The sequence below is a fragment of the Lygodium microphyllum genome, chromosome 17 (genome assembly GCF_053477565.2).
Source record: "Lygodium microphyllum isolate KBCC chromosome 17, Lygodium_microphyllum_v1.1.10, whole genome shotgun sequence".
Taxonomy (NCBI): Eukaryota; Viridiplantae; Streptophyta; class Polypodiopsida; order Schizaeales; family Lygodiaceae; genus Lygodium; species Lygodium microphyllum.
Window position 1 is genome coordinate 131,326,780 of NC_141151.1, and position 12,460 is coordinate 131,339,239.

Genomic DNA, 12,460 nt, shown 5'->3' on the forward strand with positions numbered 1-12,460 from the left:
GTTGGTGTTTTGAGTAGGTTCTCAAACAAACCTCATGAGAGTCATTGGAAGGTTGGGATGCGGGTGCTTAGATACTTGAAGAAAACTCTTGACTATGGTATCACATACAGTTTCGGAACTTCTCTTGTGGGGGAACTGTGACTCAGATTGGGCATGAGATAGTGATTCCAGGAAGTCAGTTTCTGGTTATTGTTTCTCTTTGGGTTCAAGAATTTTCTCTTGGATTAGTAAGAAGCAGCCAACAGTGGCATTGTCTTCTACCGAAGCAGAGTACAAGGCAGCTTGTTTTGCTGCATGTGAAGCAGTATGGTTGAGAAGGATTCTATGGCATATGGGAGTGCAGGATGAAGAACCAACTGTGCTAAGATGTGACAATCAGAGTTGCATCGCCATTGCCAAAAATCTAGTGTTTCATGCACGCACCAAGCATATAGAGATCCAGTATCACTATGTGCATGATTTGATAGAGGATGGGATAGTGGAACTGATCTACTGTCCAACAGAGGAGAATGGAGCAGATATCTTCACCAAAGCACTTACGAAGGATCTGCTTCAAGTTCATCTTCAAAGACTCGGCGGAGATAGTTCACCTATGGGTGGACATTGAGGGGGGGTGTTAGATATGATCAATGCCCCACCCTCATTAGGTGCCACCAATGATCCATGGTGCTCAAAGTTGTAAGGCCCCCATTATGAGGAGAAGCCAAATGTGAGCTCGGACATTGGATGAGTCGTGACTTATATATCAGATGAGGTCTATGTGACCGGATGGCAAAAAGGTGACCATTGTCTCTTTGGGTTAGATGGAGTGGTTAGCAACTTGAGGCGCATTGCATCGCATTGCGGGGCACTGGCCCCCCTGGCGGGGGTCCCGGGGCAGCGCCCCCGACCTGATGGTAAAGGGAATATTCCATGGCCGACTAGTGGAGGCTTATATGGTAGGTCGGTCAGGCCAACCTCACGGCCTTCGCAGGCTATAAAAGCTAAACCCCTTCACAGCCATCGATCACTCATCTTTCACCCAGTCAGAGTTGTTGTTCCAGCTAGCCTTAAGCTCTTTACCTATCTTCTGTCTAGATCGCCATCTAAGCTTCACACAGTGGAAGCGCACGGGTGGACAGAGCCATCTTTGTATCAGTTGTTTGGAGTTAAAGAATTTACTGATTCTCCTCTTATCTGTTGTGTACTCTCTATCTCTTTCTCAGATTCTGTTCGCTATGCTGTGTAATTATTTTACATGGCGATGTTCCAAAGTGCACGATTTAAACTTAAAATATAATTGGGCCTTAATCCTCGACCAGCAAGAAGGGATATGTCAGAACCTGGAGAAGGATGAGCAACTAGACAAAGACAGTTCTGACGAAAAATATGAGGATTGTTGTCCCTTTAGTGATGAGAGCGAAAGGGGAATTGATGTCCATGCATGAGTAGCCACTATCATTGGGATAAATAGCGAGGATGAGGAAGCAGTAGCACTAGCTTACTTGAGCATGATGGTCACTGCTAAGCACACATGCACCATCAACACATTGATCGATGAGGGCTCCGATTTTAATATCTTAACCCATGACCATTGGACCCAAATTGGTAAGCCGCAGTTGTAGCCCACTAATGCTAAGCTTAGCCCTTATGGCGGCCAACCCTACACACTTTTGGGAAAGTGCAAGGTTGCAGTTTCTATTGAGTCTCAAAGCATGCTAATAATCTTCTATGTGTTGCCCAACACTAAAGATGTAGGCACAAAGCTGTTGTTGGGATGAACTTTTAAGAAGCAAGCTCGTTGCAACGTCGACTACGAATCACAATGCATCCACCTAGCCATGGGTAACGTTCGTGTTGTTACAACCTTTATCAAGGGCAACATGACTCTTTCCAAGTCCGCAAAGCCACTGGTCGAGAAACCCACTGTCAAGTCTAAGGAGGGGGATCGTGACTTGTCACAACCTACCAAACCTCGATGCTGACAATCCACTAGAACCAATGCTGAAGCCCATGAACCCCAGTTTAAAAGGGTATCTAAATAGAGAGCGCACCTAGGAATAGAAACCCACGGCCTCGCAAGGCTAATGATCCACACCCAAAACCTAGGAAGCCAAGACGAAACTATAAACATCGACGTATGGTCAAGCTGCGATGGGTCCCCAAGGCCTTATTGCAAGCACAAGGCTACTATGCAGGTAACACCTAGATTTGGCTACCTCAAGCCAAAGCAACCAAAGACCCTACTTAAACGCCACCCTCAAGCTTGATCACACAAAACATCATGCCAAAGACACTCAAACCACAAGAAAATTAGGCCACTAAGTCCATAGAACATCTGCAACCTAGCTCTGTAGGGCCTGAACCAATCTATCGTCCAAAACTACATCATGCTATTGACAAACTTCCCAAATCTACCCCCGGTGGTCCCCCTCAAATCTCCGATTCATCTGCTAGCATGATACTTGCAACTACAACCAAACCCATCAAGCTTGAGGCCCAGCTACAACCTAAGAAGCAAACCAAGTTGCGACCTAGGAGTTGCTGAACTCTCTAGTTCTGTCAAACCTCAAGCACTTGCTTGGCTTAGACCCTCTTATGAGCAGTGATCAATTCTAACCTTGGACGTTGATTTAGCTGAATTTACTAGGGACAACTTGGTTGCTTGCCTTCGATTCTTGGACATTACTTTCATGACATTGGCTAAAAGCTACGATCGGCTAGACTTAGGCCTCTTGGAAGAATCTATAGCGACTGAAGTACGAACACTCCTTTGCTCTTGGGAGGAGTCAGAATTCGTATTTGTTAAAGCTTCCGAAGCAGTTGAGGAGTTAATGGCAATTGAGATATCCAAGGAACAAGTAATCAAATAGCATCTCATTACATTGTATAGCAAGAACATGATCATGGCCACAAACCAGGAAATCGAGAAGTTGCAACAGCTTGCTGACAACAACTCCTTCTTGCAGAAATGGTATGCTCTATGATTACAATGGGAGCTAAAGGGATGCCAAATAATGACCAATGCTAAACATCGATGCGCAATCAAGGCATCTGAATATGACGCAACCTATGTCGCACTCCAACTTCCTATAGGGTGTTGACTACCCTCCATAATCGACCCCTCAAAGAACACATTAAGAGACATCCTTATTTAGAGCGCATCTGTTAAGACTGAGTTGACATCACACCTTAGAGTTATGTATTAGGAGTTTAGAAGTCAAGTTAAGCCTTAGGGTAAGTCAGATATGAAGGGGTGTAAGTTTTTGGAATGAATAGTCATAAGTAAGGGATGTGAGGAGTTATCAATCCCCGAATGTAACTGTTCAAGTCAGAGTGCATATGCGGGTGTAGATCATGTCTGCGCGTCTGTCTGTAAGCAGAAACTGAAGTTATGAAGAACAGTTCAGAGTCAGATATTGTTTCCCTGTCTTGAAGTGGTAAACTGTTTTCAGTATTCATGTTATTTATTGCTGAAATGAAGTCAGATGGTTCTGTAAAGGTGTACTGTAATGATGAAATGTGTGTATGAAAGTTATATGAAGTCAGTGCAGTCAGAAAGTAAGTCAGTTGGATTCAGAAATGTCAGGTAGAGTAGTTTTTCAGGGAGTAAATCGCAGGCAGTAAATTAGCCTGTAACACTTGGCGATCCTGCGAATTGTTCAGACGGCACAGGTCTTATGCATGCGAATGGCAGAATTGTCTAATTCTCGCTTTCAGAATGGAAGAGGTCCTACTGTCTTGGTTGGACGATTTTAAACATTGGACAACAGAAGCAGAGGAGCAAGAAGCCTTCGCGCAATCTCTTTGCAGGGAATTTTACAATTGGACTACACCAGAAGAGGAATTTGAGGTGTATGGCCAAAATTTCCTGACTGATTATTTTCCTGACTTACCTGTGGACGTGGTCAGATTAGTCAGGGATAGGGTCTGGAAATTTCAGTTGAGCAAGGTTTGCCCAATAGCCAGAAGTCGGACAACTGCAGAGATCAGGAGGATATGGGTTAATCATGAGAAATGGCAGTTCCACCATGCATATGGCTTTAATTCCATATCATCCAGATACAGACGGGGGAGAACTTCTAACTTGGGTTTGACTTGTCATCATTGTCACTGCTGCATTACAGGAGAACAGCACTAAGACAGGCTAATGACAGAGAAATCCCTGTTTTATGTCAGCAGAGAAGTATAGAGGGGAAGGCTTTGGAAAGTATTATACAAGATTACAGGCAAGGCTAGAGCAAGAGGAAAAGCAGAAACTAGAACAGAAAGGAAAGGGACATTACAGGTCCAGCAGTGGAAGTCAGGTAGACAGTTTGGATCTGGGCTATCTGAGTGATCAGGAGATACAAACTGAAGAAGTTGGTCCAAGCCAGAGTATCCCTGATGTTGCACCTATTTCATTTACACCACTTACACCAGATGAAGAACAGAGAAACAGGAACAGGTTTCTAGGAAGTTTGGCATGGTCCCAACTTCAAAGACAGTCTAAAAGGAGTTTGAAATTCCAACCATTACCTAAATTGTCAGGGAGGAAGAAGACTGCACCAAAAGTACCACCAGTCATAATGGCACAACCCCCTGATGATGATGGATTAGGAGTTGACATCACACCTTAGAGTTATGTATTAGGAGTTTAGAAGTCAAGTTAAACCTGTATGGTATGTCATTGGCATTCTTATCGTCACATACAGGCAAGATTTGCTTCAATTTGGGATTTTTAGAGGTTATTTTCACTTACCATAGTAACTTACAACTATTCCCTATTCTCTTGAGTGCTTTGGTATTGGGTATTGGCTCAAATTTGGATGAGAAGTACCAAAAACACTCAAACAAGGCAAAACAAGGTGCTGTCTAGACCTAGAGAATCATTTCCACAATGGGGTATAGGTACAAAATAATGCAAATCAAGACTTTGAATTGAAGGTAGACATTATGGGCTTCGAGTAAAGCTATCAAACACCTCATTCCGATCAGTATTTCTCAAGTTATGGTCAAAACAATGCAACTAGGTACTTGGGACAGGATTGTGGATAGACACAACAAATCCTTTTATAGAGAGGGGTATTTTTGATCCTAAATTAGAAACATCACTCTAATTTGAAGCTAGATATCATAGGCTTCAAATAGAGCTATCATTTTCTCCATTTGGACTTGTATTCATCAAGTTACGGCCAAAACTGTCTATGGATAGTTGGGACATCATGCATACAGAGAACAATTTGGCAAGTGTGGCAAGTGATATTAGGGAAATGAAGATGGGCATTGACAAATTCATTACTCTCTTTGATATAAGGCTGCTACCTACATCAGTTTCCAATGTCTCAAGTCCTTCCACTTGTGAGAACTATGGTAAGCAATGTCATGATACTTCAGTGAATGAGTATGTATCTCATGGCAACTCAGCATATGAACCATATGGCACTTCTCCCTCATATGAGCAACATTTTGGTAGATGTCTTGAACAAAATGGATGCTATAATTCATGTCATGATGAGAAAAATGGTTATCATTCAAACCATTTTGGTAAGTGACAAGATGATGTTTCTTATGATAGATTTGATCAAGAATATCATGCATGTATTCCTTACTAGAGCAATGAATAGTATCATGGCTACTTTGAGCAAGGATATAATGCTTGTGAAGATTCTTTTGCTTATGATCAACATGTACATACATTTGGACAACAATGTGATGTATTTGATCAGTCTTCTCATCACAATTATCATGTTTCTCCTTCAAGGATTCATCTACATGACTTTGGATAGTATGTCTATAAAGATGCCTATGGTAATGTCAGCCATCATGATCGGCATGACATGGATGAATGTAGTAGGTATGATCATTTTTATGGACATCATTATGCTAGTGAACATGGGCAGCATGTTGATCATTACTTCTTTGATGATTAGCCATCTCATAGTCAAAATTATGATGATGATCAATTGTTTCTTGGACAACAACATTATGCTAGTAGAAATGAATGTGGTCACGACTATGGAAAGCCATTTTATGACGAGAAGTATGATAGTCATAGTGGCCAGCATGATGTTATTCGAGGAAAAATCTTAACCAGTGATGATATTAGATGTCTACATGCACAAGGTTTATGTTATAGGTGTACTAAACCAATATCTTCTAATCATAAAGATATATGCAAGAAAAGGAATCTAAAGCATTTTTGGTTATAGAGTTTCTGAATAATGGAGAGGAAGCTGAAGAGACCGAAGAGGAAGTGGATTGTAAAGACCAAGATGGAGAGTCTTACAAATCCTTTGAAGTTGATCATGATGCTTATCAGCCTATTGATGATGATGATCTCTACTATCATGCTACAGACATGTTTGATGAGAATGATGGTGATATTAATGACTTAGAGGTATATGAGGCCGATTATGTAGATCATGGTTAGGACTCTTCTTATCCTTTTGACCTAGGTGGTGGTTAATATCGTGTTGACAGTTTTGATGCTGATTTTCATACCCTAGATGGCTATTATGATGGGATACCCTTTGATCCGGGTGAGGATTGGGTTCGTTGGACTAAAGATGACTATTACTTTGGAATCCCATACAATCCGGGTTGATTTTGGGAGAATGTCATGTGGCTAGAGATAGGGGACAATTTGCTGTATTAATTTCATTTGAGAAAACTAATCAGTATAACTTCATCAAACAGGGAAAATTTTGTTATGGGCTGTTACCTTATGTTATGAAATTTGTTTCTAGCATTCATATGCCCTGTTTGAATACTCCTACTGAAAGTTATGAACTTTTTTCTACAGCTACCCTATTCAGCCCCCAGATTCACTATTTCATGGTAGATCTCCTATCCTAGGAAGACCATTCGTTGAAGATTGACTTTTGGAGTTTGTCATAAGTTTTGTGACCTAAATTCTCTCCTATTACATGTATCCATCCTTGTATTCATTGTAATTTCATCTTTGAGGACAAAGCTTTTCTAGGAGGGGATGGTTTCTAATGTAGGAAAAATTCTCATGAATTTAGGATACCATTATAGACATAAAATGGGTTGACATATGTAAATATACCCTATAATTAAAGGATGAGGGTTAGACTAGGCTAGGGTTAAGTATAAAAGTTGGAAATGTAATATGTAAAGGATTTTTTTGCCATTTTCAAGAAATACATGCTTTGAGGTTCCTTCCTCCCACCAACTAAGAGGGTGCATGCTCTTAGCCACCAAGATATGGGGTGCATACCATGTCCCACCTTGACATGAGGTGAGTATTCATGTTGCAACATTCATCTATGATTCTTAGCCTTCCATGGCAATACTATTTTATGTCTAGCTACCTTGGCTATGGCTTCCTTGCAAACACGGTGTATTTCTTGTATTTCTTTGCAAGTACGGTGTATTTCATGAATTTCTAGTTATTTGGTTTGCTGTGAGAACTAGTAATATTACAATTGCTCATGCCTTTGTAGTACATAAGTATTTTGGAAGACATGGTGGATAGATAGTTTTCCAAATGCACTCATCCATTCTACCCATATCCTCTACTCAGCTTGAGATTCTCAGTAAAGACCTATCTATTTGGCAAGGGTTACTTAATGAGAGCACTCTAGCGACTTCCTGAGGAATGAACGTCAGTCTCCACCTAAAAAATGAAAATACTAGAAACAAAAAAGAAAAAAAGGAAAAAGAGAGAAAGCAGGAGTTGAATTTAGGTAGGCATATTGCACTATCATTGCACCTAGGGTCCTCAAGTTGGATCGCTTGGCAAGTTTACCCCCCATAACCCTATCCCTATGACACAACTCATAGCTCATCAAGGGCAAGACATCCCAGGTCACCTGAACAAACCTGTCTCTATGAGCATTGCACTCCACTTACCTTTGCACCAATTTAGTCCTCAAGTGTGGGGCAACATTTAGAGTTTACTTGAAATTCGACCTGACTCCTAGTTGCACAACCATGAGCATTAACCACAACACCCATGAGGTAGACACACCCCTTAGGAGAGAGTATTAGTACATTTGTAGATATATCAAAAATCGTGAACCCTCAACATCAATGGCTAAGCATCCTCCATCATCCATGACCTCATCCCATAGTCCTACTAGTCCTTGCAACAACAGATCAACCTCAACTTTGTTCCAAGTAGCCAGCACACAACCACACACCTTCAGAGATATCCACAATCTTGAACGTCATGGATAACTATGTCATCACTAATCATAAAAGTGCTCATCATGATAGCCCATACCCAAGATGTGCCATGGGACTGGCACATATCTAGGAGGGGGTGATTTAACCCCATCACAAGCTAGACACAAATTGAGAAGAAAGTGAATGCCAAACAATGGAAAAGATTAAATTTTTTGTCCACATTAAAAAATGTAAGTTGAATTGAAAGTAGATGATAGGTTTGATGGGGATGCACAACGAAAGATAGTTGACAAGGAGAGACTCATGCTATCTTCATCCTCTTCTTCTTCTTCAATATTCTTCCACCATATCTCCAAAAGACAGTCTACTCACTAAAAGTGGTATCCTCAAAAGATAGATGTCCCCAAACTTAAGGACACTTTACATACAACAATATGATAAGGCTTAGACTGTACCTTAGACTTTTGGCTTATTTCTCAACACTCCCCCTCAAGCTCAGAATGAGCTTGCACACATAAGACTCCAAGTGCACTCCTAATGATGCCAGGAGGCATGTGCCACGGTGGATTCCGTGAGGTTTTACGGTGGATTCCGTAAACTTAGATGACCGAGGCTCATACACAAAGAGGATTCTTTGTGCGAGAAGTTGATGGGGACGCCTGTCCTTTTCGGGCGTTTCATTAATTTAGTGTGTACATGGGTGATTCCATAGCGGGTGATTCCGCAAAATGCATATTAAATTAATAAACGTTTATGAGTTTAGAGTGCGTACTCGTAATAAATTAAGGTTAGGATTTATTTCTAACCAGTTGATTTATTTATGTAGCTGAAGACTGCTAGGTATTCACTTTTGTCGGTTTAATTGTATTATTTTACTAATGATTGTGAATGCTTTAGTTGATGTGTAGAGATAGCAACAGTGGCGGAGGAAAGCATTGGAGTTTAGCGAGTATTCGACCTTTGGACTATATTTTGATAGGCGCCACGCCTATATTTTGTTATGTCTATTGAGACATTGATTATTGATTATTATTTTGTATGCGCCTATGCGCCTGGATATGTTATTTCTATTTGGACATTGAGATTGGGCGTGCCAGACTCTATGGGCACCGTCCATTAGCTTTATTTTCCTATTTTTGTAGAAAGCAAACTCAAAAGCTAAAATCTTGTCATATTTTTGTAAATTGGGCTATTATTGAGCATGAAGATTGGAAATATACATTAAATACATGCTTTGTGAAGCACTCACACAAGGCATGGGGGAGATTGAACACAATTTGTCTCTTGCCTCTTGTCGTGCATGTTTTTACATTGTTTTTTGTGCAAAAAGGTAGAGTTCATTGTTCTTGGGGACCTTCAGGGATTCACTACGTGAGCATTCTGCGACCGATCTGCGCACCAGTGGTATCAGAGTGGAGCAGAGATCAAGAGCTTCCAATCGCTACCAATCTCGGGCGAAGGCGGAGCTCCAGGAACAAACGCGCTCTATAGTCAATCTCATCGCGAACCGTCGATACAGGCAGACTTCTGGCGATCAAGAACCCCTGTTTCCACTGTCAGATCGCGAAGGACCAGGCTCTGTAGGCGGAGGACCACGCATACATCTCCGTCATCAAGTCGTTGAAAACAGAGATAAGCTCTCTTCATAATCAAGTTAATTATCACATCAAAGCTTAATCTTAAGCTTAGGAAGCTTCAATAATTCAAATCGTGGACAAGCGGCTTCATCCCGAAAATCACGGCGCAAAAAACGGCCCCCTCCCCCCACGAAATTTCACGCCGCCCTGCTAGTCCTCCATTAAGCTTAAGCTTAATCACTTAAGCTTAAGTCATTAAGCTCTTTGCAAGTCTGACAAGACACACAAGTCGATATACTCCAGGTCCTGCGCTGCCAAAGTCAAGTTCAGCAAGTCAAGTGGACTCAAGTCCTGTAAGTTCTGCAAGTTGGCCTAAGTTCAGCAAGTCAACAACTCTGCAAATCTGCTAAGTCTGCAACTCTGCAAGTCAGACTAAATCAGAACTGACTCGTGCTTAAAACTCATAGAAGACTTGTTCGTATGCAAAAACTCTGAACTGGAAAGTTGTTCGCAGCAAGGTGTTCTACTTATCTACAAGTTCGTTGAAGTACTTTCAGCAAACGGATACAGAAATATTGCAGATTTTCTGAAAATTGAGAAAGAAATACCCAAAAATACATAGCCTTGTAACCTCAAATTTGAGCTACGCTCATCCCGCTAACCTGATTTTGAGTGAGAAAGGTTTATTGAGTTTTACAGGATGACTACCCCACATATGGATGATCCTATGACTGAAGACGACTTACCTGAGCCTACCATGGAACAAAAGCTGGATCTAATCATGCTACAACTGGAAGAAGAGCGAAGGGCTAGGCAAGCATTGCAAGCGCAATTGACAAAACTTCAAAGAGCATCCACTGACAAAGAAGAACCTCAAGCTAAAGATTTGATTCGACGTACCATCGATGCCACTCTTGAAGCACAAACCATTCGCAAGGAATCCAAGATAAGTAAACGAAGTTTTAAGTTTCGCACTTTCAATGGCATACGAGAAGGAAAGACTGTTTTATCATTCATTAGCCAATTTGATGACTATTTCCATGAGGAAACTTATCCCGAAAAAGATAAAATCAAGTGTGTTACTAATCATCTGATAGACAGAGCATCACTTTGGTGGACTGTAGTCCGCAAGAGCATAGAATGTCCTGCTACTTGGGAAGATTTCAAGAAGAAGTTCATGCAGAATTTCCTTCCACCGCAATTTCATGAGAAGGCTATCAAGCAATGGGATTTACTTCAACAACGAGATCGTGAGCCTATTCCACAGTATACAGAGCGTTTTTGGAATCCACTCCTACAGCTACGCATGCTTGAAGACGTACCAGAGATGACACATAAGCGGAAGTATATGTCTGGACTCCTTGGACATTACTACGCTGAAGTGAACATGTTCAAGCCTGCTACCCTTGAAGATGCCATCTCCTTAGCTCACGACATTGAAGATAAGTTACGCGGAAGAGACAGACGACCACAGCAATTCCAAGACAACGGTAATTATGGATCTAAACAATTCAATTCCAATTTTAGAAGGTTTAATCCAGGTCGTTTCTCATCACCATCTTTCCGCAAGAATTGGCCTAAACCCCCTGCATTACCATCCACTGTCAATCCAAATCCTAAGCCTATTCCACAAGCAAATCCAAATGTACCCAGACTCCCAGCCATTGCAAATAATGTAACCAAAGCCAAACCAATAGTATGCTATAAGTGTCACCAGCCAGGGCATCTCGCAGCAAATTGTCATTCAAAGAAGCCACCAGCACATATCAACTATCTTGGAGCCATGGACGAAGACGAGCACGAGGATATGCCAGATTTCACTGAAGATGAGGATGATCCTACTACTACTTCCGACACTTTACCAGGTATGCCTACTCCACATTCATTATTAACTATGAAATGTATGGTACATGGAAAGGAAAGAACTATCTTGCATGATGACGGTAGTACCCATGACTTTATTTCAGCAAAATTGGTAAAGGAATTGAAATTGCATACAGTACCTACACATTATCGCATAAAAGCTGCATTTTTAGGCACTAGGTACAATGGCACACAAGAAGTACAAGATTTAGAAATTCAAATTGGTTCATATATTGAAAGAAGAAATTTCTTAGTTGTTCCATTACAGTCAAGCGACATTATTTTAGGAATGCCATGGAGACACCAGCATAATCCAAATATAGATTATTCCACACACACAATGAATATTAATTTTCAAGGAAAATCTATTACATTATATGGTATGCATGCATCTCATATTTTTCCACTGCTTTCGCATACTCAAGCAAAACGTGCACTACGCAAGAATACTAAATCATATCTCATTTGGGTGAATGAATTGCACGCAAAGGAAAATCATATGCACCCTAGGCATAAGGAATTTCTTGCATATTTTAAGGATTGTTTTGCAGAAGACCTACCACCAGGTTTACCAGCTTTACGTCCAGAAGACCATAAGATTGATTTAATTCCTGGCACACAACCACCTTGCAAAGCACCATATAGGCACAATCAAATAGAGCAAAAAGAAATCCAGAGTCAAGTTGAAGAATTACTAAATAGAGGCTTAATTCGACCTAGCAGTTCCCCATTCGGTGCACCTGTACTCTTAGTCAAGAAAAAGAATAATACCTATCGTATGTGTATTGACTACCGAGCATTAAATAAGATCACTGTAAAGAATAGGTATCCTATACCTAGAGTTGATGACCTTATGGACAAACTGCAAGGATCTTCTATATTTAGTAAAATTGACCTTAAGTCTGGAT